General features: G+C 33.8%; 1 protein-coding gene across 6 annotated transcripts in view; it reads right to left on the reverse strand.

Moving 5' to 3' along the window:
* LOC117238698 overlaps window positions 1–18,818 on the reverse strand; it is a 202,228-nt gene that overhangs the window by 172,525 nt on the left and 10,885 nt on the right. The window lies entirely within an intron of this gene.

Here is an 18,818-nt window from a genome sequence, read left to right on the forward strand (position 1 = left end):
CTCGGAATCAATAAAGGAAATGCTTTTGAATTTCGCAAACTAACAAAGAAAAAAAGATTTTAAACGTCGACCGATGTTTCATTAAATTGTTGACCTAACAAAGAAAAGCGGGAAGCTTGGTCGATACGTCGACAGCAAGTGGCCGTAGGATGAAACAAAAACACGAAGAACAATTGAATTTAAAGCAGTAACGTTAATTAAATGGAGAAGAAAAAGAAGAGTTTTAAAAAATAGTCAAATTCACTCATTAAGTGAAGCATGTATTTCACCCAACAACTATAGTAACTCACCAAAGTATTTGAACATTTGTAGAAATCATATACGAATATATTGTGTGTTATATAAAACTTCTTAAAATTTATTTAGCACTGTAATAAGATATGACTATCATAATTATACATATTGCTAAAGTTTGAAACAAAATTGAAAATATACTTAGAATAGACACATCGTTTTCACAGATGTTACAGAAATATTTGGACAATCAATTGTTCATCATATTAATAAGCCACAATTCTTAATGGCATCTTCTAGGTTCAAACTCACTATTCATGTTATATACTAATTTTTTACCAAGTAAAAGTGAGTTAAAGTGAATGACTTGTAACCTTCATATACAACATTAAATTAATTTAAAATTTTACCAGTAATACCATTATCACAATAGCCATGTCATTACAGTGCCAATAAAATTTCACATACTTTCACGCAACATGTATAATGTATTCATAAAAGTTTTCTATAATAGATATTCAAGAAATATGTAAATAACTGATGTAATTAAGATAGAGTAATAATTAATTTAAATTCAAAAACTATACTGCATGGAAGTAATAAATAATAATAATAATTATAATAATAAATATTTAAATATTGTCGATAATCACTGTATTATATCAGCACTCGTTAAACGAATTATTCGCATAACAAACATTCCTACTTAACCCTGATTTATTTTATCTACGATCAGGACGAACCTCTTTCGAAATTCCCGATATCCTCGTAATCGCATTGAAGAAATTACAGCAGGTCAATCGTTCGGAAATAGCGAGGCTGCACGTTTCGCGGCACCGGTCGCGAAAAGTCGAGCTCGGGAAAACTACCAATAGGAGAAACGGAAGTAGAAAAAGAAAAAGAGGAGGAGGAACAAGAAGGAGAAGAGAAAGAGAAGAAGAGAAGGAGAAATTGATAAGGAGAAGACGCTCATATCGTGCCACTGAGGAGAGACAGTGTGCCGTAGTCAAGAGAGAAATACGATTGGTAGGGATATTGATCTTCCGTGGGAGGTGCCATGTGCAGCGTCGCCGTTCAAGCGACTTCGCGATTCTTCTTCCCTAGATCACTCTCTACTCCCGTTGTTTTCCTTCTTTACCAATCCTTGCTTTCCTTCGGTCCTCTGCTATCCTTTCTACTGTCGGTCGTAAGTACATGGACACTTTGCTCGATTTATACTAACGACACAGAATATTAGTAAAGTGGATGAATTAATGGTCAAAAGTAATATTTATTATATTCTTGTGGAATCAACAAATATACATATATCACGTGAAATATCAGCTAATTATTTGTTTTAAGCCTTATCGTGATATTATCGTAACCTTATTATGGTATATACATGTATAATATATAATCCTTCCTTCAGATCTGATGGTTAATTTCTTCGAAGACCTCTGGTGTTTTGGGATTCCAATAATGAGATCAGTAATGTATTTCTGTGATTTACTAGTCTTTTGTGACGCTTTATACTTTTTCCTTTGATAGTCGCCAATTCTTTTTATTGCACGTTAACTTCTAGAACCAAATTTTATCATAATATATGTCAATTCTAAAATAAAGTATAAATCGTCCTGAGTCTTTCCGTCTGTGTTTATGTAACTAGATTGCATTACGTTAAAAAAGGCCAAGTGTCTACATATTTGTGAGAGTGTAGCGTACACTGTGATGTGTGTTGGCAAATTCTGCCATGGGCGCCTGCTGCTTCAATTCGACCGGCCATTCCTTTTTAACAGACCAACAGCACCCGTTTAAACGGATTTGTCCGCAGCGCAAAGAAAGGATCTCCTTACCAAGACACCAATAATCCAGCCAGTCAATATTCCCTTTACGTGAGGATGCCACGTAAGGGATGTATAATTTCCTTCGTTTGAGTCGTGGTTATGCTTGTTTGATCGAAGAATGGTTTAATCGCCGCCGAGGGTGGAGGAAGACGTTTCTGGCAAAGATGATATTCTTGTGATACGGAAAAATGCTGATCTTGTAATGCCAGTTAAATATATTGTTTGGAAACTTTTTAGTATATCCTTTATAACGCTGTTCATTCGTAGTTTCTTCTAGTTTATAAATTAATTAAATGTTACATAATCGAAAGCGCTACAGTAAATAGAATACGAATTCAAGTATTACAGACATTTACGACAAATAAGGAGAAGAAAACCAAAAATGGCAGACAGTATCTAATATATTAAAGGGCTAGAAAATAAAAAATAAGTGTATTAACAAATTTTTCAGTGAGATTCAATAATTCTGATCGAATAAAATAAATTTTTGGATAGAAACAATATTAGAACGAGATGCAATCTACCACCTTCAGCTGTGTTAACACTAAACACGAATACTATTGTCACACTAGTTTCACGTTGTCGAATGTAGCTAGCTAATCCTTAAATCTATGCGATTCTCGGAAGTGCATAACCTGAGATGCTTCTGCACACTTTGCCACACACTTCTGAGACCTATTTTCTCGTAATGCAATAACGGAAGCTCTGGGTTAAGCCCTTACCACCTTAGGCTCAGAACGAATAGAGTTTCCGTACCTACGTAAAATAAAGAAACATCACGGTTTGATGACCGGCAGTTTCGCGAGATCCATGTTTTTAACTAAATTCTATTACGATTTACGACTTTCTGTCTGACTGTCTGTGATTTAAAAGAATTATTTCTCATATATAATACAAGTTAAAATTGTTATATATAATATAACATAATACGAATACCGATAAAAACACAAGACAAATGTACGTTTTGAATACGTTTTTCTGAATTCTTTCGATTGCTTCAAATCGGGTGATTCTTTTATCGAATGTACAAAGAGTAAGTACATTACCGATGAAAAGTTTCTGTACATTAAATATCCTAAAAGACATGGACACGAAAAAAGAATTAACCACTTTGAGTTAGTTTATACAAAAATAAAAATGTATATATTTTTATATATATTTGTAGGAATATGTATATATTTCTGTATACATTTTCAGATTGGCTTCAAATTATACCAATATTTTACTATGATAGTTGTGTATTATTGGAGGGCTAATGATATTTCAAAATGTTTTATACAACACATACAGTATGGACATAAAAGTTCTTTATGTTAAGTATTCAAATACTTTTATGAACCAATGTAGTAGTGAGAAACTTAATTTCTACTGTAATGTTCTTTCAATTTTAAGATTTTATCGCCTCTTCTTTAAGCCTCTGAATTGCTGTTAATAACCAGTAGGCAGCAGCGGGTTTCTTTTAATGAAGTTTAACTTCAAACACAAAAGTTACCGTGGCGATTGATAACATCGAAAGTGTTTTAAGTCTTAAAAGGATCCAGACTGCGAGAGAATTTAAATCCTTGACGGAGGAAAAGTGTTTCAAAGGTCGTGAACGGCTTGAAAAATTGTGAATTATTGCTACACCTCACGAAGTAATACTTTCGATACTTTCTTATGCTTTAATACGAGATCCGAGCAATATCAGTTTACCTCTGATCAGTTGTTTTCAGATGTCTACACACCTTGCAACTTGTCAATATGTCCTTCTTTTGTTATATAAAATGTTCAACTTTCAGAGTCTACCCTTTATGAAAATATAAAAGTAACTTCAACCCTTGAGCTTAGCTTTCGTTTAACATGTTTACACATTAGCCACACCAAACTACTTATACCATGCATAATTTAAATATAAAAAAATGTACAGAGAATGCACAATACACATAATACAAAAATATCCAAAGTACACGTTACAATGTTTGAAATATGAAACAAATTTCTATTCATTCAATAATGATACAAACGTGAATTTGTATCAGAATCTGCAGCCTAGTAATCATTAAAGACGCATTGAGTAAACAAATCTTAAAATAAAGCTATAAATTGAAAATAAACTAGATTGGGAATTCTATAGCCATCGCGATCGAAATGTCCATTAAATTTGTGCAATTTTTATGCTCTTATATTTTGGAAACTTCAAACTTATAGAAAACGAGCTGGTCGTTCGTGTGCCAATCACCGGAACAATATCAATGTGGACAAAAGTTTCCATCGAGGCGATAGACGTCTGGCGTCCTTTTCTTGTTAACAGGCACAGAACACGAACGTTGTGAGTTTATACGCATACCAATGCACCGTTCAAGACGCGTATAAAAGGCATATAAAACGACACATGCATTCGCAAAGGGAACGAACTTTTCCAGAACTACGTAAGAACTACATATTGATACATGAGCATGACCATTGACATAAAATTTTCCAAGATTGGTAGCCGAGTACAGAGAAGCAGAAAACGTCCAAGTCAAGGGATTAGTCATATAATAGCGACGAAGGCATAAAACAGCAATAAATAATATTTATATTAATATTATTATTGTCTATTCATTTATTTTTACTTTAGATACAAAGCCTATTACAAGGAGACTATTGAGTTGTCGTTTCTAATTTTTTATACTGTATATGACACTTACATTGCATTCCTTATTTCTATATTACATTGGTTATTTTATTATATGATATTATATTATATGATATTATATTATATTACGTTATACTATATCGCGTTATATTGAATTACGTTGTCTCAAAGTACGCTATAGGGTAATATGTTATATAATGTTACGTTTTATTAGATTACGTTATATAATATTACAATATATACAATATATCACGTTATATTATATTCCGTTTTAATATATTACGTGAAACTATATCCCGTCATATTATATCACTTTATATTATATTACGTTGTTCTGTAGCATGTTATATAGTATTGCGTTATATAGCAATGCGATTTAAGGTGTTACGTCATACAGTATTACGTCACTGTGTATCAGGAATATATATATATATATTTTTTCTCGATTATTATGATGATTTATTTACAATTTACAATTGTGTTCAAGGACTTAGCAAGAATAAATAATTGACAAAGAGTAAGGGTTACAGTTAGGGTTTCACATGCGAAAATAACTACAAAATGTAGAATACAATCTTTTCGTAAGATACTTTGTTTTCGAGAAAAGTAAATTTGAAAATGTAGTATATTCGTGCATTAGACCAGTCCTTAACTGTGTAACATGTCCAAACTTTATCTTCTTGAAAATGAGGTCTTAAAAGGAAAAATTTTACTGCACATTTTTTACTTATTTTTACACGTAGAATACCTCCTGCTGTTTGTTTACTCACACCTAGTATGTCATTAGCTAAGTTCAACTATACTACTTAATAAATTTTAAAACTCTATTTTCTGAAAAACGAAGCATCATTTGAAAGAATTAGCAGGATCATCTCTTGTCGGCTTGCACTATCAATACGGTAATACCCTACCACCATTTTTGCTACGTTTAACATCCACATGGGAACACCATGTATTTGTGTAACTACGGTATTTCATTATTTGGCAGATGTTCATATGAATATTCCCTTTCCAATCTCACCAAACATATTTCGCAAATACCCAGCAGAATATATCGCTTGTCAAAAATACTACAAGTTTTCCAAATAACCCAATGTTGTCACTTGAAATGGGGTGAGAGATACAAATTTTTAGTACGAATGGCAAAATCATTCGCTCATTAACTCGTTTAACGTCTATTTGCTATTTAATGCTTGTGTAGTGTCGTAAATATGGAATTTACAGCGTGAGATTACATCAGTCTTATGTTAAGCTCAGTGCAATTCTGGTGATTTAAATTTAAGGAAAATGAGCAAGTGTAAATGTATATGTGCGAAAGATACATGGCTGCATTAGCTTACCGAAATCCAAATGAGAAATAAAGAGCGTAAAATGTAAATGCGAGAAATGGAAGAAGTACGTGACGACAGAAAATTTTTCAAAAGTTTAATCTGTGAGATGTTTAACTAGACGAACTAAGAAAGGATTCTGGCTTAATTTTAATGCTTATGTCTTATTATAATTATATATAATTAGTATATATATATTATTATTATATTATATACATATATAGATTATGTTATATACGTAGAGGAATATAACATATGCGAAATACGAGTACATGAACGTTCCCACGCTGAAACACTAGCCAAGTCGTGTGATATATTACATATAATGTAGCGTCGCTATACGAGAACCAAAGTCAGTATAATTTCTTGAATTTGGAAGATACGAAACTTTATATGTTACATTATGTCGCAATAAAGCATGGTCTGCAGCGAAATATGTGAAACGATTTATGTATATCTTCGAATAACGACAAATTTTTTTAGGTAAAAATTTTAATCACATTCAAATTTTAATTTTACACCTTACGAATTACTACAATTATACTTAAAATTACATTTTATGAGAAAATTATAACTGTTTATCTTTGAACAATTTAAACTAGTCTCGCATATCAGTATTGGAGTCCATTATTAATAGACTCCTGTCATCCAAACAAGATCAGGCTGATAATTCTGGAGTTACAAGCTTATTATGCACATATTTATAGCCCGTGCATTCAATCATGATGAATGACAGTCACGAAATCAGATTATTCGATCATATCGACAGAAGTTTCATGGGTCCGTGACATGTTACAGGATGCGACATAATAATTCGTGCTTGGAGCTGTAATTGCATATTATCAATTGAAGGTATACACTGGAAAAGAGAAGCCCTCAATACGCTACGATTAATATCGTCGACACAAATAAACATGTTATAGTTGTTTAACAGCGTATAAAAAGAAAGTTTTGATACGTGCTTACAAATGTTATTTTCAAAACAAGTAGTATTTCAAAGAAAATAATGCGAATAAATATATGTTAACATTCCATTCAATTGTTAGTTTACAAAATTTCTTTCTTTTTACATAATGATAGAAACATATCGAAAAGAGAAAAACCATTTTATGGCTAATAATAGTAATAACGAAATACTTTTAAAAATTACAAAAGTGAAACGATGAGCTAAATATCATTTCCTTGAATTCCGTACATCTTGATATTAGCAAAAGGTCAAACAGTATGTTAAATTGGGGACATTCCAGAAATTTTTGGCAGATACCTAAATATTTACTAACTTCACGTTTGATATACTGTCAGATCCTAAAAAATAAGCAAGACTATCAAGTTTTTACAATCAAACGAACCTAGGAAAGAACATTTCCTGCTGCAGAAATTCTGACGTCGAAACTAAAAAGTATCTACGAAATCGTAAAATATCTAAAGAAATATGTAACATATTCCTCTCGTTCGTCTTAATTTATCAAACTTAATACTTATAAGATCCAGAAAGTCACCCTCCTATAATAAAACTTACTTTTTATGCTTTTCCCTATCCCTTCAAATTTATTCCTCTAGCGTAAAAGGACAGAAAAATAATGCAAATTATATGTATATTACAGAACACTCAAAAAGGTAAAAACCACAATTAATGAATAAATGTTAAAATGTCTATTTCCAAAGAGGAGGTCATTTTTTATGAAATTCCTTGTACTTAACGTTATCACGAAATTTTACCAAGATGAGGCTGTTCGGGTAGCGTAAAACATGCAAAAAATTACTACACGAACAGAATTTATGACAGAAACGTGACTTCATTGCTGTTTTTAAGATTCAGTATTTGCATCTCCTTTTATCCTGACTTTCTTGAATTCATTTATTTATGTTCAAGAAACTTACCGCGGTAATTAGGACTCGGAAAACTTACAATTTCTTTTGGCGTCCCCACGACGATTAATGAGCTGTAAAGTTGCGAAAAGTCGGACTGGGAACAGAAATTACGCGATCGCTAGATAATTTTCACAAATCAAAACGTGGGAACCATGTCTACCCACACAGTTGATTTGTTCGAGGCTCGTGGAAAAGGTCAGCAAATCGTTCGAAAAATTTTCATTGGCAATTTCGCGTCCATGCAATTTACTCGTAATCCTTTCAACGTATCAAAAAAAAAAAAAAGAAAAAAAATTGAGTTTATATTGATAATAAAGGAATTTTAATATTAATTTGCGTTGATAGTAAATTATTTTGTACAACACTTTTTCGTTATTATCGAAAATTGTTTTAAAGAAACAATCACCTTTCAATTATGACGAGAAAATGTTTAATTAGTAGTGTATTAAAAATTTCTAAACAATAGTGATTATTTCAAAACTGTGTTCGTAAATTACAAATCCTAAATATGTATTATTCTGAAATGTGGTACTTTCACTGTTACGTTACGCATAAAGGCAAAGTCTCTTTACTTCTACTTTCCGTAGATAGACAACACAAATTTTCTGTTTAGATGTGTTGCAGCAAACATCAACTTTTACGCAATTCAAATTCAGAGCACATGAAATTCATACAGCGAATTTATGTAGCAAGTTAAAACCATTAAGCTGGCCAAGTCCATATGGAACAAATCACAGAAGTGATAAATATCTCTGCCACAACATACAATCGATTAAATCCACATTTCATTGTTGCCATAAGCACCGTGCATAGAATCATTTATATCGTACATATGATCATAATATTCTACTACACCAAATATTTTACAAAACCATTTCAAACATGTCATAGAACACATTCTTATCGTAATACACAGAATATAACTGAATGTTGTAATTGCAAAGTGAACTTGAAACTTCTTGATCATATATATTATGAGGAAAACTAAATTATACTAGGTTTTGAAGATTTCATTACAGATCTATTTTATGATAGCTTATGTTCCAAACTAACAAGTGTTCCGTAACTTATGAGGTTAAACAATTATAAGGTTATGAGGTATTATGAAGTTAACAATTTCGCCAAATCTTAATTTCTATAAATTCCACTGAATGATGCAATTTGTCTTCCCTACAAATAAAATAACCAAACTATGAAGATACCAGGAACAAAATGCGACGTTACGCAACGACTACAATGTCCTACGAAATCTAATCGGGAAGTATAGGCCTTTGAGCTCGCGACCACATTACATAAGGCAGTCACTTTCGGCTACTAGCAGTCTGGCTGTGTAAAAGTTGCGGAACTGTAGCCGAAGACAAAATAAATCGTTCGTACGAAGGGTGAATCTGACGGAAAGTGGCATAATACGGGTAGGTATTTAGATTAGATTGCTATGTCAGACATACGGTTAGAAATTACTCGGAAAATACGCATTCCGATATTTCGTTAACCGAATCAGTACAACTGCCTTTCGCTATATTTAATCGCACGTTACACAAATTTATACCTTAAAATTTGTACTTTAAGAACTAAGAATCAGTATAAACTCACTCAGATAGTCGGGTATTTTGTAACTGTATACCATAACTTGGCGATTGTAGTACTATATCGATGAACGCAAAATTTTCGAGAAATAAGTAGACGCCATCATATCTTCATTTTTATTCTAATCGTAACCAAACAGAAAATATGTCTGTCCTATTTAAATTCACGACTAGGTGAAGTGGCACTCGATCTTACTTTAATAAGCGCAAGATCGCGGTCTTATGGTTTCCAAGATTACCATGAGTTGCTCATAACTCGACGAAATCGAAAGGAAAATCATTCATGGTCTAAAGGGAAGAAAAAGAAGAAAGAGAACCACGATATCAACATTTTGAGAAGAAATGTTTGTGAAGGGGGCTTGTATAGAGGATGTACGATCGTGAGATTTATTAAATGTTATTGCTTGTTGTTGAAACCGTCGATTATATTTAAAATGATAAATTGGTATACAGATAATGCTCACAAAGACGCTCGTACTAACCGATTCGCTAAGACAGTGTATAAGTCGTAAAATAGGATCGCTAATGACTCGTTAATTAGATCGCTGATAATTCGTTGATAACTGGTTGAAAACCGATCGCCAACTGACTGTAACTCCTTTCCTTGTAATCGCGTCCATTTATTTATAGTGGTCGGGAGAGAACAAAACAACAACATGATTTGAATTGTTCTCTAAATCATGTGCCGCTACATGTTGAATAAGCATTACGAAATGAGGATGAAGAAAGGCGAACAGGATCGCGCTTCCATGGAACCTCCATCAAATTAAGCAATGAAAGGAATGTATTACAATAGTAACAACAAGCGATGCAAAGATCTTCGGTAAATAAATCCTATCATATTTCCATCTTCGTTTCGTCGATAACAAATAGGATATATGTCTTCTTTATTTAAATTCGCGACTACATCAAGTAGCGCTTGATCTTACTTTAAGAATCACAAGATCAAAATCTTATAATTCGAGAGGAAAATTCATACGTGCTCTGAAAGATCATGGGCGAAAAAAAAGAAGGAAAGGAAGAAAAAAACATCGATGATAACATGTAAAGAAGAGAGGTTGGATAACCATTACGGAATGAGAAAGGAGAACAAGATCATGATTCCGTGATTTCCTCCCATGAAACCTCTATCGAATTACTGCTTACTTCACCTAGACCGCGTCACGTCGTCCCGCTTATTTCTCAGTCGCATGCAATGCAAATGTAATCGAATAATAATATAGCGTAGCCAACGCTCCCAGTGGACCGCGAAGACATTCTCGTAAATAAAACGGTTGCGTTTATTCCAAGGAAATGTAGGAGTAAAATGGTCGCTGCTACTCTATGAAGAATCTAGAACAGGAGCGCGTTCGCTTGGGATCTAATCCCGAGAGAGCAACTGCGCCTCCTTTAAAAACAACGCGTCGATACAATTCCCAAAACGCACGACCCGATAATACTCATCCATCCTATGTTGCCAAAACCGTGATGCGCATATCATGGAACTTTCATTGTGAAGTTCGAATAAAACATTTGAATCGGCTCGGGCGAAAGTATCTCTTTTCTTCCAACAAGTGGAAAGTACTATTATATGATGTTTTTCTAAACTTTGAGCTTAAATTTTTTCTTACGAGGTTTATTGAAGAATTAGTGGAGAGTACCAATAGTGAAAGGACGTGGATTTTGTCAATGAAGGCCCGATTCCCTCTTTTAAATGACGAATGTACAAATGATCTCGCTCGTATCATAGGAGAAATTCTGCTTTAGTGAGATATCTTTACCATTGATTTTTGTAGCCATTTTTGCAGTTTTAACTACGTTTCTCGAAACTCTGTACATCCTTTTAGAGAAGCATCCCTTGAAGTACGCACAATTGTCATTCACGCAACATGAGCCCTATCGCTTATTCAAAATTTAATTAAGCTATTATATCCATGAGCAGTATATAACCATATCATAAGTCTACATAAACATCTTTCACCTATATTCTAGATATGTCACATTACTATGAATATTATTATAAATATGTCAGAAGTCACATAGATAGAAAAACTTTACTTACTTTACAAATAAATAGAATTACTTAATCAAACAGTCTCGTATTTCTTTTAAATCCGAAGTCGAATTTTCCACGTGGAAATTTTTCTTTTCCAAATTGATAATCCGATCCATTCGATCGAACTAGGATATTAGAAAGCTGAACGTGAAAGATTATACATCTGGCAACAGTTGATAAGTGGAACAATACGCAGAAAGACTAAGAAGGAGATTTAGGTCTATGAGTTATCGGAGTGAAAATTTATCGACAAATTTTAGACAACGTTAAAAATCACAAATATTTGTGGGTCGCTCCTCGTTTCAAGTGGGAATACCTAGATCGTGAAAACGGATAAAACGAATCGTCGATACGAATTCGTTGCAGTGTGTCGGATACCTGTAGGAATATATACGTGAAATGTAAAGTGAATATATTCGAACAGAAAATAAGTTAGTGAAATATTATGGCTGAAAAGAGCAACGAGAACTGCCATTTCAATCTTTTAGTAGGGTTTAATACGCGATAAATAATGACGGCTGCTTGTGACACCGGCATATTACAAGCTGGATCAAACAGACTTCGGCGGAAGCTCTACAATTTCTGTCGTTAATCAGGTACGAGTGATTAAAAGTAGATTAACTGAAAAACGCAGACAGAATAAGAAAGGATTCGTGTACGATCTGTTTACATCTGCAACTATCTTTAACTCATTTTCAGTTGAGACTTATCCCTGTTAATCACCATGACAATGTATGTTTTAATACGAATGGTTAGTTAAATGTGACAGTATGGAGATACTTCATAAAGGATATTAATTTGAAAAAGAATTTATAACAGATATTCCCATATTTTCGTCCGCGCTTTAGGATATTTATATTTTAATCCCTTTAAAGAGTGGCTTTACTGGTTTTTAGTAGGAGAATAATACGATGCATTATCAATGGATGTTGTACAACAATCGTTGTAAATTTTACGCTGTATTAGCTACAAATAGATTCCTAATTCATAATTGATGATTACATGACGTTTATCATAATCTATATGTATGCAAATTACCTATATTAGTTTAACCAAAAGTTTCTCGACTTTGAAAGACCAGACACAGAGAAGACAAGACTTGCATAACTTAGTCCACGAACTTTTCGACTAGATTGATATATGTTTCTTCATAAAAATCATATGAAACATCACAAAATTTTGTGCAAAGATTTTATAGATTAAATCCGGTAACAACGATTTCGATTCCTGGTACGATAAATTATACCTGCTACTGGTATAAAAATTCCGGGTCGAATCTTCCTCAATAACGTATACAAAGATATAATAATAATACACCCAACTTTGAAAAAGATAAGTTGTCAGCATAATCTTAAAAGATAGTAGGTAAGTATAGATATTAAAAAACTATACATATGTAATATCGTGATATAATGTGTTTGCAAAGAGTGGACAATAGAGATGTTAATCAGACAGAAAAAGACGATTGTTGTTCAACCTGAACTATTCACGCCAAACGCACAGAAAACAGCGCAATCCACACTCTCTCGGCAACGCCACTCGCAACCTCTGTCTCCGCTCAACTCGCACACGGCTCCTCGACTCGCACTCTGCTTTTCGACTAACGCTCTGGCCGTTGCCGCATTCCGTTGTCTTTTTCCTAGGCCCACCGCACACGTGTTCTGCAGGCGCTCGTGGCCAGGGTCACGTAGGTCTTTTCCACGAAACTATGCACTTGAAAAGACCGATGACACATTGATGGGCCCGACGGCGCCTCGGCTCTCGCGACATTGTTCATAGTTCGCCCGATATTTCTTAGGCCTTTCGTCCACGATACTACACATATGTATAATAAACATATGTATAGATAGTTCTATTTATAGCGGAATCCAATATATTTCAGTGGCATCAAAAGCCACTCAGTATCTTTGTAAAATTTACCTCGGGACGTGTTATCTCATTGGTCTCACAGACATCGGGTTGAAACCTGCTTACTCATTCCAACAAATGTTTCTCCAAACATTTACTCTTCAACTTCAAAACAGCAAATCTCAAGAAGTCATTGATAGCAAATCCGAAATTCTGAAAAGCTCGACGTCGAGGTACGATATCGCGAGAAACAGCGATCCTCATATACGTGGGATCAGTGCTTTTAGCAAGATTAAGCGTCATTTAGCGCGTATACATTAATTCGAAAATTAATTAACGAAGTAATCGGCATCGGTGTATATGAACGTCATTTACCGAACGTTGTTGCACTAAACCGAGCGTATGTTTCGAGCTTAGTCACGCATGTCAAAGAGAAACACATGATCACCGCGTTTCGAACGGAGACGTCGTAACTTGACCGAACAGAGTATGTACATGCACACTCGCGATTCACAATACAAACTTTATTAAGCGCATCGATGTGGAAACGACCCTCCCGACTGTGGATCGAGTAATTAACTGTTGCATGCGCGGAAATTGATTACAGCTGGAACCTTTGAACAGATGCTTTTCGTTAACACTGTTTTCGTTTTGTACCCCGGGATGAAGTGCCGTTACTTGTTTCTGCCGTGCTTTCTATATATTTGTATAAATATATTGAATCATACTTTAATTGCTAATTTAATTTAATGTAATGGTCATTTAAGCTATATACATATAACATGACATACATATATATGAATAATATATATCTAAATTTTTTCGAAGAAATATTTAGCACTAGCAAATGATTATAGCAAATGATGTACTTAACAAATTAAACTTCGCACGAGAACAAATGCAGCCAACCGTTGCTCCTACTCGAGCAACCAACCACCCATTATGAATTATAATTTTCGTGTATATAATTACGAAAATATCATGTCACGAGTACTTTATACACAGGAACATTTGTTTAAAATTCATCCGTTGGCGTATGTAAATTATTTACATTTACGCATGCCCGGACAGGATGATTACACGATTTGTAGTACACTGAGACATTATTTACAAACGTCGATACCGTTCGAGAACATCAATCGCGAGCAGTTTGATAGAAATAATATTTGACGGATCCATAATCTTATTTGTGTTGTGGCATTGTTATTTCCGCTCAGCAAAATGTAATTACAGCGAATAGTATCGATTACGAACACCGAAACAATAGGGAATGTTAGTCTCTTTTAATTGTCTGAATTAACTCACATAGGAACTCGATTTCATTCATAAAGATAAACGCTTTCTGTTTCTCAATTTTATCTTCATACGCATAGTATTAATGAACCATTAATTGCTAACGTACGAAGCATTATGCGTAGTACGGCGTCCTTTTAATTTTTTCATATCAAATTGTTCTTACATTAAAAATCTTGCAATTAAAGTTTCAGAATTGAAGTACAATATTATGACCAAAAACCACTGATCAAGATTAATACAAGATATATGTACTACTCTAATACAATGACTGAAGACAAAGCTGAATGACACTAAGTTCCTAAAATACGATTATGTCACAGAAATACATCAAACTTAGAACAATAGCAAAACCCTCGTAAAAGCAAGATAACTAATATAGATTCAAGTAAGTTAGTATCCCAATTCTAATGGAAACCATTCTGAGAACAAATTTGGATTCTCGAAAGTTAATCTATGAAACAATCTTAGAATTCGTGTAATATCGTATACTAGAGTTATAAACTATAAAATACCGGCCCTTAATGCTTGTATCACCGGATTCTTGGAAGCCTCACTTCAGAAATTCATACTTCTAGACCATAATAACACTATTATCGAATCAATTCAATTGAATTCCTAATTCTTACATTCATAGCGAATAGCACTTGCACGCATACTTCAACGAAAAAGTACAGAACATCACTCAAATAAACGTAGAAATAATTTCACGCTGTCTCAGATTTGAAAAACTCGAGCTCAATTTATCAATTAGCCACTGATCACAAAATAATAATCTTGGTTGAAAACAAGTAAACTGATTAAAGAATAATAATTTTGGTTAAAAACAAATTATATACATTTTAATATTGAAATGTATACATTTAATATTGCAATATTTAGTATGAAGAAATCATTATACCAATGCGTTAATATAAGCACAAGAAAAAGCGAAGCTATTCAATCCTATACTGATTCAGTTTTCCTTTAGTATTAACGAACACAACTGATGAGAACGATCGAAAGTACAAGATCGTTCTATGCGAGTTAGGCTGCTCGATGCACCGATCAAAATTTAATGCATCGTTTTCTCTGGACGCGTTGAAATATCGACGTTCGCCATTGCGCACGATCAACAAGGAAGATCGAACTGAAAATATGAACATGGACCGATCGAGGTAGCCGTCAGCAGACGGCACGCAGGCATGTATCGTACAGGCCTACTAATTGAAGTAGCATGGTGCTCGTCACGCGAGTGAAAGCAGACCGATCGTTTCGCTTCCAGCTGGAACTTTTCCCCGAGGGAACGCTTGATACGAGAAACGTTCAAACGGTAACGAAGAGGGCAATTACAAGTAATTGGGAATAGGTAAGTGGACCACGTGATGTCCTTATTTTCAAAAGAGCACGACTTATTTCCCGTGCGCGACACCGCCGTCCGCAGAAGGCCAAGCATGCAACGCGATAGCAAGGGAGAATTAGTTTAGCTCTGGCGATGTTAACGAGCCAGTCTCTCTACACGTATTTTTTCGTGAAAATATAATGCGTTCGCTGATCTCGTTTCTTTGTTGTGCTCCTTATGCACATACAAAATATTTTTAAAGAGAAAGAGGACATAAAAGAGAAACGTAGTAGATATATTTAGGTATAGGCTACTTAGGTCATAAGCATCGGGACAGTTTGGTCGATTTGTAGTAACCGTATTTGAAATCAGACATATATGAATTAATGATGATCAAATATTTACATATTATGTATATATAAGGGAATTATATATAAGAAATATATAAGAATATATAATTTTTATAGGAACAGCTTTTACTCTCTTTTTATGAAATTAGCAAAATATAAATTACCTAGTCAGAAAGCGTAGAATAGAAATAATATTTTTACTATGTACTGTATATATATACCGCTATATACAATATTGACTATCACTACTTCCATTAATATCAGAAGTCTTTCGATTATTTTAGAAATACCTTTTGAATTTCATTCGGGATTTACAAATTAAAGAATTTGGAAATAAACAGCTTGTCAAGTATAATAGAATAGTCCTGCAACGCGGCTTCGCGATAATGCAATTTAAGGCTGCCTATAATTTTATCGCTGTAATTACTGTAACATTTACTCGATCAAATTTGATATCCCGCGACTACTTGTTGGAATCTCATTTTCCAAGGGTGAATATTTCATACTCGAAGGCCATTAATGGGCCTGTCTTCATTACCTTGAGTTTCAAGAACCTCGAAACAATTTTGCAACCAAGAGCTTTTCTCCTGTAACAGAGAATTTCACCCGTCAATGATTTCAACGTCACTCTGAACGTCTTTCAGAACACTCTTTTGAATAATGAACCACGAAGAAATCGAGCATTGTTGCAATACGACTCTTCCTTTCACTGATGGAATTCAAGATCGGCCTCTGGTTCAATTCAACTTGAAAATCGTATTTACGAAATGGAATTCGCGAAGTTTTCGGTGATATCGCCGACACGTGTCCAGAACTACCGAAATTCTTGGAATAGTTGAAGGTTTGTATACATCTTGAAAGAGACGAATCGATGCGACGCTTTGCCGCCACACAGCCGATCTACCACTTATCAGAACTATCCAACGCAACTCGGCCGTTACGAGAAACAATCGGTACACGTCCAACTTCCGATCGCGATGGCAGATACAATTTCACTTTAATCTCAAAAGCAAAGCGTAGTGACGACCCAATGGTAATGTCGTTTAACGTTACGAAAGGAGATGGATGTAGAGAAACGCAAGAGAGAATGGAGCTAGTTGTCACCAGAAATTCGTTGCCATAGGTCACATTATTCGTTGTTAAATTTTAGTTTACGAAGATCGGAGGTTGTCGTCGAGACACGTAAATGTGTCTATCGTTTCAATATTTCAAAGGTGACTCTAACAGGATGAGACAAGTTTTATAAGAAGAAAAATTCGTTGCTAAACTGCGGATATCTACGTTCGTTTATAGAAAATGTTAATGTAAAAAATATATAAAGATCACAGGAGAAAGATATGATGTCATATTTTTCATGTGAGGGAAATTTAAGAATTTAATACATTGTTCGATCAACTACACATTACCAAAACTATCTTTTTATTAAATTTGATTATGGGATTCTTTTCAAAGATATTTACCTCGGAAATATTGATTTCTCTTAAAAATATTGCTTGTCATATTTTAGATATGTATTGGATATGTACGAGCATCAGTTTCTTTCACAAAACTTTATGGATTTATTATCTATTGCTGAGAGGCTTTTATCTTCCAATAAATTGTTTCCTTTTTTAAACATGCAATATGCTATTATATTAAAGTGCGCCTTTTTAATTATTAAGTAACATTAAAAATCAACGAACTTGTGCTTATCATATTTTTCTCCAATAAGCTTATCGTTTACATGTTTCAAAGATGGTTCTGACAGGATGAGATAAGCAGAAGGAAAATTGTTGAGTTGAAGTTTCGTCAGTGATGCATCCAGTAGAATCTTCGATTTTAATCACTCTTCAGAAAGCACGAAACGCATCGAGACATAACCGTAAAAGATGACATTTTCGAGTTCTATGGCTAATATTGATCTTATATTTGATCTCATGCCAGGACAACATTAAACGGCTCGATTAAAATTGGTCGCTGCAACGAATATTCGCAATGAATATCCGCGATGACGGATAAAATTACGATACGTTTAAAGCTAGTGTATTTTTGTAGAAAAATAAGTATGTACAGATCTAAATAATTTCAATAAAAGGATCGTTCGATTTTAAACAACCTGCTAATGTCTCAAATATTATAGCATAACCGCAAAAGGAATTGACAAGATTGAGAAAAGATGGAACAAGCTCAGCATCGACAACTTATAATAGAATATTTTCTGTTCTATCTATTGGATATTACGAGTATCGGATCAATACGAGTGTTGATAGCTCGGGATATATTTTGGAGAGAAAAGGAATATTTACAGAAAGATCTCTAAACGTTCAAATCTTTTCAAACATACATACAATATCACTAATAATACAAATTAAGGAATTCATAACGAAATTATTACATGGCAAAACCAACATTATAAAAGGTGTCACAATAGAAAATTTCACTAAAAATCTTTATTAGGAAAATTATTATATATCAAAGATATTAATATATTTAACAACTGCTTTACTTTTTTATTTCACTATATTATTCTTT

This window comes from Bombus vosnesenskii, unplaced genomic scaffold (assembly GCF_011952255.1).
Source record: "Bombus vosnesenskii isolate JDL3184/JDL3185 unplaced genomic scaffold, Bvos_JDL3184-5_v1.1 scf7180000013605, whole genome shotgun sequence".
Lineage (NCBI taxonomy): Eukaryota > Metazoa > Arthropoda > Insecta > Hymenoptera > Apidae > Bombus > Bombus vosnesenskii.